The sequence below is a fragment of the Marmota flaviventris genome, chromosome 1, assembly GCF_047511675.1.
Source record: "Marmota flaviventris isolate mMarFla1 chromosome 1, mMarFla1.hap1, whole genome shotgun sequence".
NCBI classification, from domain to species: domain Eukaryota; kingdom Metazoa; phylum Chordata; class Mammalia; order Rodentia; family Sciuridae; genus Marmota; species Marmota flaviventris.
Window position 1 is genome coordinate 21,670,447 of NC_092498.1, and position 17,411 is coordinate 21,687,857.

Sequence of the window (17,411 nt, forward strand, 5' to 3'; positions counted from 1 at the left end):
GAATGCAAATCACGCATTTCCTGCTCTTTGCTCCACCCTCTAGGCCGGCCACCCAGAGCCCGTTAACACTTTCTTTATTTGGACTATTTCGATTGCAGTCTTCTTGAATCACATTGTCGTCCTGAGAAAGAACTTGTCACCCTGATTGGGCTCTGGCTTCCTGCTCTTTCTGTGCTGATTTGGGGACGCTTTGCTCTTGTAAGGTGCCTTCTGCAGATATCTGGTGCTTCTGCAAGGATGTCTTGATTGTGACTAAATTAACTCTCAGAAGGTCACCTTATCTGCTTGTTCCAGGGGCTCCTTTCTTTAGCCTGTGTGAGCAGGCTTCATCGGCTTCCTCTCAGGGCTGTGTGAAGATGCTGTTCAGATCGGAGCAGGTGGATGCTCTCACGGAGGCTGAGTCTGGTACCCGGCAGTGTACTGGTAGGTGGAGTAGGGAGTTGGTTTAGGCAAATACAAATATGACTATAATGTGGTTGGGTGTCAATTCAGGTGGAAATACAGGTCATTGGTCGGTTGCCTCATCGATTTTCACAGGCTGAACGTTGGCCTCATTGATTTTTTTCACTGTGGACTGAATCTTGTTCGTCTGCTCACTGGAGATTGCTTCTTTTCTTCTTCTTTTTTCTTTTTTTCCACTGTTGGATTGCTTTTACTCACTGTCGATGTCAGTCACTCCTTTCTTAGGAGAATATTTGTGACCTTGGGAAAGGCTTTGTACCTCTCTGAGCCTCAAGTTTCCTTATCTTCTAAATGGAGATGGTGATTTATGCCTAAAGCATCTAGAAGCAGGGGAGGCAGTTGAATACTTGGGAGAATCATTCCTGAGAAGTGGGTGGTAAGGTTTGTGCAGTAAAGGAATTGTTGCCTTGTTAAGTAAAATAAAGCTCAGACCTAGGGTTTCATTGGCCACGGAGGCAGGACTGACCCTGGAGTTTTATGGGCCGTGAAGACAGGACTTCCATTGGAGGAGGGTGTTGAGATCCCTCAGCCTCAACTCTCTTCTAAAGATTCCAATGTCTCCTGTTCATCCCTGTGGCTGGGCATGTTGGCTCCAGAGGATGGAATACATCTTCCTGACAATCCTTAGCCTCAGTGTGGATTTACAACTGACCATTAATATCTAATAGCACAGCGGAGACAAGACTGGGCATTTTAACAGGAATTTACCAAGGGCCTGGGGGTAATAAAAGAGAAATAACTAGAGAGAGTTACTATAATGAGTCAATGTGACTTCCAAGTCATGGTTTATTTAGCTTTATTGGTTTCTCCTGCAGAGAGGCCCAGTTGTAACATCCACTGTGCCACCATGGGACAGTGTCCATCTTTGGCCCTTGGCTAGGCTCTCAAGACTTGTTATACTTTAGATAAAGAGGCTCAGAGGGATATGGGAGTCCCCTGTCCTACCTCTATCCAACAGTCCCAGTGACTTTCTGGGGAGCCACTTCTTACCTGGATGACTGCCATTATGAATGTCCACCTCCTCCTTCGAAGGCCACGGTCCACTCCCACCAGCATAGCCTTACCCAATAGACCAGGCCAGAGGAGTCATCCTCCCCCAGTGGAACAGTAGCCTCAAAGCAGGTGCCAGAAACAGCTGTGGGAGGCCTCCAGCAGGGCTCCTTAGGAGCTGAACCAGCTCTCCAGGTGGGAGGCTTGGCAGGGTCTTTGAGTCTGAGAATGAGCTGGAACTCGATGAAGCAGAGAAACCTGTACTTTGATAGACTCATTTCATCCTTCCTCCTTTCTCAATGTTTATCTTGTTTTTCCATCAGATTCATAGAATCGTAGAGAAAATGGTGTCCTCTCCCTGCTGTGCTAAGAGAAACCAGGAGAAGGGGGTGTAACAGGCATCCACACTTCTGCCCGGAGGCTAAGGGGAAGGGTGCTCGTGTCCATGGGGGCCGTGGAGATGGTGATACAGTGAGCCACGTGGATGGGCCTTAAACAGAAAGGGAAAACCAAGGAGGACAGAGTCCATACCAACTCTTCCAGTTGCTTCTCCTCACCTAGAAATTTTCCTTTCAGCCCTGAATCTTGGAAGGTTAAGGTTTTGTTTCAGTAAGTGAAAATAATTACCTTAAGTTTCTCAGTCTATATAACAGGATTTTTATAAAGACTAAATGAAAAAAAAAAAAAAAGATGTAGAACTACTTCCAAAAGGGAACCAACATACCAAGCATTTCCCAAAGTGTGTACTAGGGAGCCGTGTTGGCGATAACAGGTATTAAGCAATAAAAGGGTTCTTCAGTCAAGCAAGTTTGGGAAACCCAAGTTCACAACTGTTCCAAAAGTTTTATTACCAAATCACCTCTGGGGATTTCAAAAAGCTAATGTGAGTCATGGTTTACCAAGAGGGTAACCCAGCATTTCCTAAATTTGCTCAACAGGATTCCCTTTCAGGGCTGAGCCTTGGGAGGAACTGAGGCTCTTCCTAGAACTTTGTTGTTCTAACCCTGTGGGCTGCAGGGAGGGGTGTCCTTTCACTGAGTTTCAGCAGGACTTTGTCCACACCATCTCTAGTTTTCCCATTTTGAAGTCCATAAAATGGCAACTGTAAGTAGGAATTACTTAAAATCCACACATTTTAGGGGGGGGGGAAGGATCCATTAAGGATCCATTAAGGATCTTTATTATACCCCATCTTGTCCCATGTGGATGAACCTTAAGTCATTGTGCTAAGTGAAATAAGCTGGACACAAAAGGACCAACTCTGGCCCCATGTGTGTGAGGGCCCTGGAGCAGTCAGATTGATCAAGGTGGTGGCCAGAGCTTGGGTAGAAGGACATATGTGGAATTATTGTTTAATGGGTGGAGTTTCAGTTTGGGAAGGTGAAACAGTTCTGGAGACGGCTGGTGCTGCCGATCGCACAACAGTACAAGTGCATTGAAAGCCACTGAATTTCACACTCAAAAGTGGCTAAAAGGGTAAACTCTTTGTTATGGATATTTTACCACAATTCTGTAAAATGTTAAGATAAGAAAAAATCTTGCCCTTAGCCTGAGTTCTTTTGATTTCCACCTAATATTTATTAGACTTGCCTTTGGGCCTCCACTGGTCTGCCTAGCTGGGCGCCCAGGGTGCTCCTCATATCTTGAGGAGAAGGAGGGCTCCTTACCAAGAACTACGTTCTGGCTCTTTTCACTCCTTGAATCAATTTTGGTTGGAAATTCATAAAGTTTACAAAACAGCCAGCACTGTGTAAACTTTCACAATGTCTCTTTGGTGAAATGCAAGTTCTGCTGTGATTGTTCTTTCACAAAACAGTACATGTAAAATTCTAGAGTCCTAAGTATGGTGTTTTGGTTGGCATCACATCCTTCAGCCAAGGATCTTTGGTACAATCTCAGCACCCACCAAGGTGTCATCCCTGTTAGAGGTGGTCTTCCCTGTGGGATTTTTTTGGCAGGCTTGGTTTCATATTTTACCTTCACTTCACCTCAGTTATTAAGAGTTTCTCATCTAGAAAATAAGGGTGGCATTAGTATTCTCTTGGGAGTGCTTCAGGGGGATGCCTTCTGCACCACAAGCTTGGTTCTTGGTAAATCTGTTCCCTAAATGGTTCCCTCGAGCATCCTCCTGAGCAGGGTGCGCTCTGATGACAATCTGGCCCTTGACATCCCAAATGGCCCTTAGCTTCTTTGTCCTTCTGCCTTGTTCTTCCCCAGCTCTTTCCCATGTCAGTAAAAGAGCTCCACCGTTCATGCAGGTGCTCAAACAAAAACTCAGCGAGGCACAATGAATCCTTCTCTCTTCTGCTCATTTCCATATCACCAGCAAGCCCCATTGGAGTAGCCATGCTCCCTGTCCATCACTGTCACCTGAGTCAGGCCTCTAGCACTCTCCAATGACTGCTACAGTCTCCTCTTCCACCCCCAAACCATTCTGCACACAGCAGCTAGACTGAGATTGCCTGTCCCAAACCTGACCACAATGCTCCTTTGCTTGACCGCTCTTCCTGGTTTCTCATGCTGCTTGGAATAAAATCCCAATTTCTTCCTGTGGTTTTTGGTGCCCTTCAGTATCTGCCACCTCCCTTGCTCCATGACCTCAACTCACACTTTTGTGCTTGCTCCATGCCTTCCAGCCCTGTGGCCTCCTGCCTTCTCTTTTCCCAGTCTGCTCCTTCCTCAGGGTCTTCGTGCTTTCCCATTGGTCTATTATGGTTTGTATCTGGAATGTTGCCCCAAAAGCTCAAGAGTGAAGAAATGAAGCAATGCTTATGGGTGAAGAGATTGGATTTTGTAGGCTCCAACCTCAGCAGTGGATTAATCCATTTGATAGATTAATAATTTGAGTGGAAGACTGGGTGGTAACTATAAGGCAGGTGAGGTGTGGCTGGAGGAAGTAGGGTGTGTGGCTTTGGGACTATATCTGCCCCTAGCCCCTTTCTTTCCCTCTCTCTGCTTCCTGGCTGCAACAAGTTAACCAACTTTCTCCATCCCACCCTTCTACCATGATGTTCTGCCTGACTCAGGCCCACAGCAATGGAGTCAGCTGAGCATGGACTAAGCTCTGAAAGTGTGAGCCCCAAATAAACTTTCCCTCTCTAAGTTATTCTTGATGAAAAGCTGACTAAGCATCTAAAAGGCTTTTTCTCCAAACCTTTGCATGGCAGCCTCCCCTGACCATCCCTTTCTAAGCATTACCTCAGAATCACCTCTCTGGCTACTCCAGCTGCAAAGCCCCCTGCCTGCAATAGTTGCTCTCGAGCAAATAGTTTTGCTCTTTTTCTTTGAGGTCCTAATACTACCCAAAATAGTGGCTTTTCTTATTTATTGTCTGTCTCCTCCATAATAAATGTAAGCTTAACAGGATCAAAGACCTTCTTGTCTTTCATGGCTGCACTCCCCAAAGGCAGGTTCCTGGCATGTGGTTTAGGAAGCTGCATACATGTTGTGGAATAAATGCATGGATGGGCATGGGGCACTTTCCTGCTTGCTGATTGGCCTTTTCCTACTATCCCTTGGCTGCCTAGAACTTCCTCAATCATGCCACCATCTTGGGCTCCATCATAGGCAAGTTATCAAGTCCTACCAAGGTGGTGACGATTTTTATATTTGAATGGGCTAGAATGCCCCCCTTTTCTCCCATATAATGACTGTGTATTTGTCCTGGAGCCCTCTAGACTTAGCTCCCTCCCACTTTTGATATATTAATCTCCACTGATGACTCTGACAGTGGCTTTATGGTTTAGAGGGTCAAATGTAGGATCAACAGAAGAGCATGGCTTTGGGCAAGTTAGTGAAGTTCTTTGAACCTCAGTGTCCCCATCATGGACAATAATCATAATGGGTTGGGGAAGGCTTGTTATATATTTTCAGAATCATCAGCATTCATGAGTTTGTGGAAGGCAAAGTGCTACATAAAGAAGAAGTGGTGGTGTTCATGAACATGGTGGACTCTTGGGGCATGTAAGAGGAAGAGAGCCTGCAGGCATTGTCCCCCTTGCCTAGAGCGTGCTGTGTCTCTCTCCAGAGCCAATACACAAAGCAGACTCAGAAGAGCTACTCAGTCTACTTAGGTGCCTCTTGGGCTTTGCAGTGGACTTGGCACTCTGTCACAGCTGGCTGACCTCTTGCCCTCTCTGTCCCCCTTGACACAGCTATGAGCAGGTCCAGAAAGGGGGTATCAATAGCATCCAGCATTAATCCTTCCTCTGCCTGACCTTGCTCTGGGCCTCCATTAATGTGCTCCCTTCTGTATTTTTGTCACCTGGCAAAGGAGGAGGGCACACTTAGTTCACAGGGGCGTCATGGGGGGAAACCAGTCATGCCAGAGGTGCTGGCGAGAGGGACTAGTGTTAGGGGGCACAGTTTGCCCAGTTGAGTCCTGCTTCAGTTCTGCTCTTTATAGTGATGGATACCTGCTTGAATGGCATTTTGGGCTTCACTATCTGCTGGCAGGACAGGAGATAAGATGTCCTTTGACTGCCTCATGGGTTGCTGCATCAACCCAGAAGTAAGATGAGGTTTCATTATAGCGAAGAGGTCATGGGAGATGAGGATGTGTGGTTAATTTAGAATAATTGCTAGAAACAATCCTAGACGTTTTGACTCCCAGGTGTGTGCTCAGTATGTGGGAGAGTCAGGGTGAATGGGGTCCCACAACCTTAAAGTAGATGTCAGTACTTGGAAGTAAGAAGGGAGTAAGCCAAGAATGACCCCCTTACAAGGAGGATATATTCTACGGGCAATTACATGACCCATACTAAATTGTTTTAAAATTCAGGGTTATGATAGTAATGGAGATTATTTCCAGACTTGACCATATAAAACCCCCTATATTGCTACTCCCTCATATATTTCCAGGTAGTAGTATTGCCTGGTTCCTACACTTTGTTGCCATCATTCTGAATATTTTTTTTAAAGGAGCAAATATAGCTCTGTTCAGCTTCCGGCTGCAGTGGAGATTTCTGCCAAGATTTGCGACACGCAGCTGAAATATGTTTTGTATTTTATGAGCGTTGGCTCATCATGGAATTAAATAGCACTAATTACATGAATATAGACCAGCAAGGGAGACAACTGTTCACTTCCTGATTTTCTCTAGAATTGAAAAAGAAAAGGAGGGGGTAGAAGGACAAGAAGGGGACTGGAGGAGAACTCTGCCACTAGACCCTAGGTGACAACAGAGGGGCTTGCGTCTGGCTGAGTGTATTCCAAATCCTAGCCTGCTCCCCACAGCCACTGTTTGGTGGCATTATGGGCTTTTGTGTGTGAAAACTCTCCTGGCACTGCAAGGCTGGTGGCTTGCGTGATCTGATGGGGGTGACAGTGAGAGGGTTCATGGGGTGGTCAGGACCTCAGGGAGATGGGTGCTCAGGGCCAAGCATCCAAGAGCATGGGCTCTCAGCCTGGCTTTTCCCAAACCTTGCGTCTATCATTGTTCCAAACTTACTGACTTTCTGCTGTCAGAAAAGTCTAGTTAGAGACGTCACAGCAGTCTGAGGAAGGGGAGTGCCATGTCTCTCTCACTTGCTAAGGGAAGAAGAAATAGACCATCAGATCATGCAGGGCCCATCATGGTGGAGGGCAGACATCTGGCTGTGGGTGGTGGGGAGCCATGGAGCTTGGAGGCCTCCCGTCCACTCTGCCGTCAACTGTCCTGCTATGTGTGGAGGGTTCCAGAGGCTGAAGAAGCAAAGGATTAGCTCTTTAACTCTCTCCTCGGTCTCAATGAAAGGGACTGAGCTGATGAAGTGTGTCCCACCCCAGGTCCTCCTTGTGCGAGGAAGTCTGAGGTGGGCCCACTTAACAGATGAGCGCCCTGCTTCTCTGAGGGCTGGTTGCAGGTCCAACCACAGCAGGCCCGTCTGAGACCCCCTGCAATTTGGACCAAGGCAGCTGAAAAGCCAATTTAAGCTAAGACACTGAACAGTCTCTAGAGAGCAAGTCAGGCATCAGTCTTTTATCTTCCAGCAAATACCGCCCCCAGGCGTTATGATTACTACCATGAGGTCACTCCACCCGGCACCTCCACAAAGGCCTTCTGAGGGCCCCTCCCAATGGCCACGATGGCCTGTATCTGTGAAGACCAAAATCATTCCACTCCCGCTTCTCCTGGAGGTAGCCCAAGAAGAAACTTGGTGATTTCTCTTATCACACTATTTCCAGAAACACCATGTCACAGACAGGGAAACTGAGGCATTAAAAAATAACCACAACCACTTAACAGTACCATGACCAACGAGGATGGCCATTCCTGAAGCCTGTGGTGTCCTTGGCTGTGGTGATTCAGAGACAGGACAGCCCAGTGTCATCATGAATGGCTGTGAACTAGGTTTACCCACCTGGTCCCTGACCATGGAAGGAGATGGCAGGGGGTGGGGGAAGGGTTGTCGAGAGCAGGCAGCCCACTGGGGGAGACCAGGCGGGGAGTCTGGTCAGACAGGTTGGAGGAGACGGGGTGCCTGGGTCTGGCGGGCTACTAGGGCCATAGAGAGACTCATTTCCACATGAAAACTGGTCAGCTGGGCAGGCCTCAGGATGTAGGGAGCTGGGCTAACAGGAAAGGCAGACTTGGAACCCTTTCTCTGTGACCCAAATGTCCATCCAGATCCTAGGGCAACAAAACTGACAGCAAATGTTCCCTCGATCACAGCTGTCGGTTGTCTTTGGGGAGCTTTTCATGATGTCCCTCCATTTCTATGCATCTGGAGAAAGGCGGGGGCCCTCTGAGGACTGGGAGCCAGCCAGGACAGGACAGGGCATTCCTTGCTGGCTGAGCTGAGAGGCTGGAGCAGGAGACAGAGGCCACCTTGGTGCCAGTGTGCCATTCTGCAGCGCAGTTGTTGACGCCGGGTTCCAGCTGCAGCATCTGACCCCAAATTCCTGGCCAGCCTATTTCTTTAAAACTGGAAAGAAGCTGGGGATCCTATGTTGCCTGACCCAGGCTTCTTGGGAGACTGTTGTGTTTTAAAGTCTCACAGCCAGGCTTGGAGGAGAGTCATTGCTTAGCGACTCCCTCTTGGAGGCACAGTGCCTGAATATAAAGGGCCACATCCATGTAATAATAAAGAGCTTCATCTGGGCAGCCTGAGCTCTGCTGGGAAGGCAGACTTGGCCAGCGAAGGTAGTCCTGCACCCTGGGGCAGTGCCCTCCAGGCCAAGGGTAAGGAGGCTTGGGAGGGGAGAGGGAGGTGGTGGAAACCATAGCCTGAGGCCTCAAGGTCAAGCAAGGACCAAGCTCTGAATGGGAGCAGTTCACAGACCCACCCTCCTGCCAGGCTCCTTCCAGCCCGGATCCAAAGCCTCTGTCCATGGTAACACTTTCCCCAGCCCCTTTAATACCCTTTTAATAAATAGAGAAATAGAGATTATGAAAGCCCAGTAGCTGAGCTTGGTGCTGAACTTCCCCCAGACCAGGCTGAAGGCGCCAGACTGTCAGTATGTGCCCGACTCCCCATGGCTCCCCTTCTCCATCCTTTATCCTGTCCATCACCCACCAATCTCACACCTCTCATTGCCCAAAAGAACAGCAGTGAAGCCGAGGGGACGTGGCCTGGGGGGAGGACCTGCAACCTGTTCCAGGAGGACCCTTGGGTTTCAGACTTGAATTGGACCAGGCTGATCCGACCCTTTGTAGCCCCACCTGCACATGAGACCACTGGAGACACCTGCACTGTGACTTTCTCTTGGGAAGAATGTTGTTTTGACTTGATCCCTGCCGCCATCCAGAGGTAGTAAGGATTTTGGCTGGGACACCCCTATTCTCTAGCTCTTTTCCTTTTATGATTGTGGTATTCACTTTTAAGACAGTGACAGGGGGTGGCAGTGAAGGACAGGATTTGGCTGTAGCGAGGTGGACGGGCACGGGGGGGGGGGGCAGCTCTCCACCAGGGCTACCAGAATGTAGCCAACTGCACAGCTGGACCATAGATGTTGCACATAAATATCATTCTCCACACAATGACATAAAATACCAACTCATGGCTTCTAGATAGGAAAAAATACTGATTACCTAAGATATTATTCTGAATATATAGATTACAGAGTAGGGTAGAAATGTGAAAAGAGCTTTTGTCCATTTTGCTAATTTGGATCAATGAGGGTCTAGTGTTTCTTGGATGTAATAGAAAAGAAGCCTGGTGGTGCCCCAGCCTCCTCTCTGCCCTCACTGTACATATATGCTGCCTCCCTAGACCCTGAACCTGGGACTGACCACCAGGAACATGGGAAGTATTTCTACCCTGTAGATGCTTGTATGTTGATCTTCATCTCTCTGAGCTTGGAAGCAAGAGAGGGGGCTGCTGACACTGAAAGAGGACTTTCCCCAGGGCTAATAGCCTGATAGACTACAAAGAGCAGAGACCTTGAGACCCGCAGCATCAGTTTTGAGTGCCAATTCTGAATTGCAAGCATACTCTCTGTATGGTATCTGCCTGTGTCAGTTAAGGTGACACTAAATGTTGTAACACATAAATCCACAATTTCAGGGCCTTGTCACAGTAATATTTTTTCCCTGTCTGATGTCGTTGTTCCTGGAAGGTGGGTGGATCTTCTATCATGAAGCTCCCTAATCCTGTAGAGCTTCAGAATCTTTTATCCAGCCAGGTGGTTAAAAAAAAAAAAGTAGAGAAGTATCTTAGTCCATTTTCTGTTGCTGTAACAAAAATGCCTGAGACAGAGTGATTTATTAAAAACAGAAGTTTATTTAGCTCATGGTTCTGGAAGTTGAGAAGTCCAAGGACATGATGCTAGGATTTGGGTAGAGCCTTCTTGCTGCATCAGAACATGGTGGGGGGTGTCACCTGGTAAGACAGAGCAAGAGGGAATCAGCTCAGTTCTCTCTTCCTCTTTTTATGATGCCTCCAGACTCATCATGGGGCCCTACCTTGATGACCCCACCCTAATAATTTTCCAAAGACCACACCATTTCATTTGAGGATTAAGTTTCTAACACATGAAATTTAGGAGACACACTCAAGCCACTGTTTGAAGATACACATATTTCTTCTCTGCTTTGACATAGAAATGCCACCATGACACTCTCTCACCTTTCACACGCTCATGCCTGGACACTGTGTGGAAACGTAAAGGCTGGGAGATGTGAGCTGTAGCTGGAAGTATCCCCACCCTAGCCCCTACCCCTCCACACTTTTTTTTGTGTGTGTGGTTACTGGGAATTGAACCCAGGGCACTTTACTTTACCCATGAGCCACATCCCTAGCCTTTTTTACTATTTATTTTGAGACAGGATCTCACCAAATTGCTTAAGTCCTCAATAAATTGCAGAGGCTGGCCCCAAACTTACAATTCTCCTGCCTTAGCCTCCTGAGTTGCTGAATCACACGTGTGTGCCACTGTGCCCAGCAGTGGCCTCCTCTTGCCAACAACCGGACACCATAAGCCTCATGCATGGGAAGCACACATTTCTGGTAGGAAGTTAAGTTTCTGTTCCTGACCCACTAGCATAAAGAAGATGAAATTACTGAGAGTACAACCGGCATCTGGCAGAGGCTGAGAAGGTGAAGTTCTGTGAAGCTTCCCCGAGGGACAGCTAGACAGTCTTCCAGGAAACCCTCCACAACTGAAGAGCAGGGACATCATTTCTGCTCTGGAGCTTCTGAGCCCCTTGCATGCAGTACAGAACTCCTCATGTGGTATGTGCTCAGGCAACAGCCACTGGCTGAGGAAAAATACAACCACTGCCTCAAAGAGCAAATGCATGCTGATTTCTAGCAACTTCTCTCTCATGCTGAGTTTTCCTCCCTACAACTTTATTTTCCTTTTCCTTAATGGGGACCACACTGATTTTCTTAGTTTATTGGGGCAGGGTTCTTAAATTCGAATCTGCAGTGACTTGTTATGATATTCCATCTGGTGGACAGGACTGGTCACATTATAAATCACATATCAGAGGTGTAGTTTCTCTGATGCATTTGAACTTGTATTTTAAAAGAACAAAATCAAATATTTTAAGTATTTATAAGCCCTGGTTTAGAGCACGGTAAAACCAGCTTTTTTAGTTTGGCCCCTGTTTAAGCTGGTGGCTCAGCACCAAGATTTACTTTGAACTTCAGCCATAGGTGCTACCAGCTGCCATCTCATATACATCTCATAATTGTTCATTTATCAACAAACATGTATTACACACCTACTGCATCTCAGGCTCTGGTTTTGGAACTGGAGAGAATAGTGGTTTGAAAGATACACAAAATCCTTGTTCTCAAAGTAAACGTGGTTTTAGAGAGGGTAGCATCAAAAGACAAATTTAAGTTTGTAAAATCTGAGCCTATAGTGGGCACCAGTTGCTGTGGTAGGGGCATCTTAGGCCAGTGCTGGGAGGGAGAAGCCTTCCTTGAGGAGTGAATCCAACTCTGGATACCAGAGGCTTAACTAGTTCATAACTTACCAGGAGCCAGGAGGGCACAGCCCTCAAGGCAAGTGCTCCACAGATATGGAGAGCACTGCCTGGTTGAGAAGTCAGTGCACTTGCCCACTCACACACCCCGATTCTCACTTAGAATATTGTATCACTGCATGTAAAACTGTAGGTCATCTCCATGGCTAGTGGGACCCAGAAATCTCCTTGGCTTGCTCAATCCCACTGAACAGTAGCCCATTAGAGAGGATATGGTAATGGATTCTTTTGGATTTTTCTGTGTATGGCTTAGAGCCTTTCATTAACAAGTGCCTGAAAACCAAAACCAAAGTGGCTTAATGGAAAAAGGGAATTTGGGGGGCGGGGGGGGGGGGGGGGGGGGTCATGCAACTAGGAAGTACAGGCATAGAGTTGACTCCATGTTCACGATCTGAATATCTATATGATGTCACTGGGGCCCAGATTCTCCATTTTTTTGGCTCACCTCCACTCTTCTCAGTACTTTGGCTTCATTCTCGCATGATCCTCTCCCAACCCTTCCCCCCACCTTTGGTTACAAGAGGGCCCCAGCCATTCTGAGGCTGCGACTCTCCAAGGTAACATTCAATGGGAGAGCTACAGCTCGTTCCGGTCCAAAGCCTCTCAACTTGGTAGTCCCTGAACCAATCACTGTTTCCCTCACCTCTGCTCTGTTCTGATTGGTCAGCCCAGATCTGTGGGTGGAGTCAATTCCACCAGAAACCTTCTTCTCAGAGAGGGCAAAGGGGCAGATTCCCAGGGGATAAATGAATGATAGCAAAAACAAATAGTTCTCTTTACTGACAGGGTCTTTCAAATGATCATGACTTTATTAGGGCTTTTTTAGAGAACTAGACCCAATAGGATGTGGGGCGGGGGAGGGGGAGGAGAGAGGGAGGGACATTGATTTTCAGGAGCTGGCTCATGCAATTATGGAGGCACCAAGTCCAAAATCTGTCAAGTAGACCTGTAGACTGGAGACCCAGGGAAGAGTTGACAGTACAGTCCAAGCCTAAAGATAATCAGCCAGCAGAATGCCCAATTGCTCAGGGGTGGTGAGTCTTGTTCTGTTCACCCTTTACCTGATTGGATGAGGTCCACCCACATTATGGAAGGTAACTTGCCTCCCTCTGAATCCTCTGATTTAAATGTTAATCTCTTGTCTAAGGGCACCCTCTCAGAAACATCTAGAATAATGTTTGACTGTGGGACTGTATCTTAGCCAAATTGACACATAAAATCAACCATCATGATGACCAACAGTAAGAAATACATTTACGTCTCCCTTAATATATACATAGTCCCACTGAATGGTGTCTATCTTTCCAATGTGTGACACATTAATAGTTTCTCTTCCGTTGTACTTCATTTGAAAAAATGCACATATGATCCACTTGATTGGTTTCTTGACTCCGGTGGGTTGTGAATTGTATTTTGAAACATCCTAGAATACATTTTTTGATTGTTCTATTACCTCATAGCAAAGGGTCCCAGGATCAAGACTTTGTGCAGAGATCCAGGAAATGTCCCCTGAGCAAACAATGGGGACCTGAAGAGTTCTCCAATTTCCTGCATGATTGTGTGTGACCTGAGCCAAGATCTTTACTGGCTCCTACCTCAGTTTTTGTATCTGCAGAGGGGGTGTACTTGTAAATACGGCATCTAGTTAACAGGGTTATTATGAACAATAAGATCAAAACGAGGTAACATACATGAAAACTCCTTGTAAACTTAGAAGGAATTTCGTGAGATAATTGCTATTTTAAACTGCTTGATAATAACTTTCTGCCACTCAGAAATCTGAGAGGATGGCACTACTTCATGGAAATTAGTTTGAGCTCTTCAAAACTTGCCATATAAAACAAAGGCAGTCCCAATTGCTTTAATCAAAATGATGATCAGCTTCTAAAAATGTATCCCGTCTCCCCTGAGACCACTCAGAATTAAAATCTGATTTCAAAGAGGAAAACTGAAGCATGTTCGGGTTTGATTCAGAGTCCTTTGGGTCTCCTGCCCTCTGGCCCCTTTCCTGGTTCAGGGAGTCCTTGGGGGAAATCGTGGGGTGACTCAGTACTTGCCTTTGAGAATCAAGGTTGGGCTGATTCCTTCCAAGGGGAATTATCCTTTCCTCCAAGGCTTTGAGACTAGCAAAAAGATGATTTAAGAGAGAAAGGGTTAGTAGGATCTGAAATTGAGGTAGGGGCTCCTTAGGTTGGGGTCACGGCTTATTAAGATTGACGTCCTGGGAGGGATGCCCCTCTGGAAGCTCCAGTTTTGCCAGATCAGAGCAGCCTTTGGTGAAGAGGACTGGTGGCCCTCTCCACCTGTGGGTCTCCAGCTTGGGAGGGAGAACTGTCTTTGGGTCATCTCCATGGTGGTGCTCAGTGGGGTCTTTGGTGAAGGTAGCTGGAGGTATCCTCTTTGTTTTCTCCCATTTCTTTTTCATTTTTCTGTTATTTGTTTCCTAATCAGTTCCTTTCGTGGTGTGGAAAATGAGAGGCTGGTTATACCCATCACATGGTATTGTTTCTGCAGATCCCCTCCCCTCCAGGCACAGTAATTTCCCCATCCCCAGATGAGGGTGATAAGTGTTTGAGATGCATAACTGCGTCTCATTTCAGTGCCTAATAGGAGATGGAGAATGAGCCACGGCACCTTTCTGCTCAGTAAATTCATAATTACAGGCTTCCTTGTCTCGCCTCGTGCAGACGAGAGAACTGCCGATTGGCTGTGGGTCTGTGAGCGTGTACAGTAAGGTGGGCCTTGGCAGGCGCACTTTCCCCCACGTGTGGCACGTTCTGACATAGGGACTGCAGAGAGTTCCCTCCAGAAGGCTCGGTGCCTGAGCCCCGACCTGCACCTGTCTGTCTGGAGTGAGGATTCCCAGCCCTGCTGGAATTCAGCTGTTGGCAGGAGTTTTGAGAGCTGTGTTAGCCAGCAGAGCACATGGTGCCTGAAGAGGAGTTGCTTTCAGACAAAGGCCAAGGAGAGGGTTCTGGAGCAGAGAAAGTCAGAAGAGAAGCTGCATGTGGCAGAAAGACCACTGGCCTGGGAGTTAGAGGTCTGAGTTGTCCTTCATCTCCATCTTTAATTCACTATGTGGTCTCCTGTGAGATCATTTGACCTCTCTGGATATCACCTTCCTTGTCTGTAAAATCAGGGATTGGGAATCATTCAACTGGATTATCTGTTTCAGATCAAAAACTTCTAGAATCTTCTCTGTTATTTGGATTTGCACAAGCAACTCAAGAGGAACTGTCTGGACTGACTCCTCATCACTCATATTTATAGGTATCAGCAGGAGCCATCTAATTATCATAACCTTCATCCTTTCAATCCTATTAAATCTTGTTAACAATAACAACACATCTATCATTTATTAAGCACCTACTTTGTGCCGGGCAGAGGCCCTGTGCCAGGTGCTGTGCAGTCACCAACACTTGGAGGTGTGCAACAGTACCTGCTGATAGGTGTGTGCTTTGTGGGTCAGGGAGGTTTCGGTTTTCTCCTGGTGTTCCTATGTGATGTCCTGGGACTTCTTTGCTTGAGACTTACATGACTTAAAAGGGGGCTTCCAAGTGCTCTATATTCTGGGCTCTGGAATTGTGCACTTCTAAGAACCATTCGGAATAGCAGTGGTACTACCCTGGAGTCCATCCCTAACTCTGCCTCTTATTAGCCACATGTCCTTGCAGAGCTAAAAAGTCTCCTCACCTGAAAGATGGGTAAAGTCATCCTCCTGCCTGCAGAGAACAGTAATGATGAGTTTGTGAGTTACTCTATGTGAAAGCATTTGCATGGGGTTTGGGGCGCAGTAAATGCTGTACAAATATTGATATTCCTTCTTGCTGCGAGCTCCTCTTTCTGCCAGTCAAGAATTATTAGCTGTTGAGCCTCCGTGAACTGCTGGGCAGAGCTCTGATGCTGTGGACACACTAGTGAGCAGGACAGACACTGCTTGGCTCACAGAGCTCACAAGCCCTCAGCCACGAACTCTTTTTCTGCTAAGTCAAAGACTGCATAGACAGTAACGTGGCACCTTCTCTCTGGGAAACTTTGCCCTTTTCTTTTAAATTTACACTCTTTACTCTTTGCATTTCAGTCTTGACGTTCCAGTGACATCCTGACTAGGCCCACTTTCTCTCTTTTCAGCCGTATCTGCTACCTGATTCCTTCCTGAGCTGTGTTCCCAGGCATCCTCTTCCTCGTTTACACCTGCTTCCATATGCCCATTTGGCTCTGCAGGTCTCACCCTTCCAATTTTCCGTGTCCTCCACAAGTTCATGGCTTGCTCAAATTCCATTCCCTTCCATGCCTTGCTTCCTCACCTGAAGGCTTCTTTTCCCCCATGAACTCCCAACGCACTCTATCACGACCCCGTCACTCATAGCATAACTACTCGTCCTATGTATAGTTTGGGTTTTGTTAGTTTCTGCCTAACTTGCCCACAAGTCCTTTAGGGGTCTTATCCTTGGGTCCTGAAGTGTCTTGCATGTGTTGTGTGTGCTCTGAGCAAACATTGGTCAAGTGGGTCAATAAATAAAGGCCGTCAGCTTGCAAGACCACTGTTGGTTGTGCGGTGGGGGGGTCCCCACCTGCCAGAACCTTCTTCCTCTGACATCTTCTTGAAAAGATTGTAGGTCTCATTTGGATTTTGGCTGACAAGACAAAGTCTTCATTTTGTTTGCTTTCTTCTTCTGTGGGTGTCCAGCTAACCTTGTATCCTCTCTCTGTTGGGGAGATTTCTGTTACTTAGCAATGTACCTCATTCCACTACCTCATTTTTTAGGAGTTTGGGGGTGGGGAGGATGAGAGAAATTCCACAGAGCTGAGATGCCTCCAAATAAGAAGTTGGCAATCCCTGCCCAGATGCCTTCCAAAGTGGAAGAAGTAAGAAGCTTTCCACTGGAAACATGCAGAAAGCATCCTGAATGCAATGAAGGAGACCATTAGGGTGGACCGTGATTTGGTTCCACTGGGAGTTACTTATTTATTTATTTGACCACTGATTTCTTAAAGCAGTTTTTCTCCCTCCCTTTCATGAAAAGCTCTCAGAAGGGTCCTGACTGTGGGAGGCAGCTGAGCTCTGCCTTGTTAAAATAATGTGAGGGCTTAGAATTGGGCAGGGTACAGACGGCCTGGTGGATGCCAGAGGATGAAGGAGGGAAGATGTGGGTTTTTAATCTGGCCCCACTATATCAACCAGCAGAGCAGATGCAAAGGGGAAATTCCCCTGCAGTAGGTCCAGACTCAGGGCCAGAGGCAGCAGCTGTGATGGGTGCCCCCAAGAAGGGGTTCAGCTTTGGTCTTCTGCTGTGGATAACAGGAAGTGCTAAAATACCCCATCTGTGCAAGGCTACGGACAACTGAATGCAGAGTTAAGAATGAGGACCTGCTCTGGAGTTACTGCCACTTCAGTGGAAGTCCATTTCTGCCGCTTTCAGCTGTGCAGGTCCCATGACTTTGTTAAGCTCATGTTCCTTAGCTGTAAAATGAGGATAAATAGTACACACTTCCAAGGTCACTCGTCGGGGTTTCAGCAGGAAATAGATAGCATGTGCAAATT

At 47.1% G+C, this 17,411-nt stretch overlaps 1 protein-coding gene across 1 annotated transcript in view; it reads left to right on the forward strand.

Annotated features, from left to right (window-relative positions):
* The window catches only part of Plxna4 (plexin A4), a 423,940-nt gene that overhangs the window by 52,474 nt on the left and 354,055 nt on the right, over positions 1–17,411 (forward strand). The gene's annotated exons all lie outside the window — the stretch shown is intronic.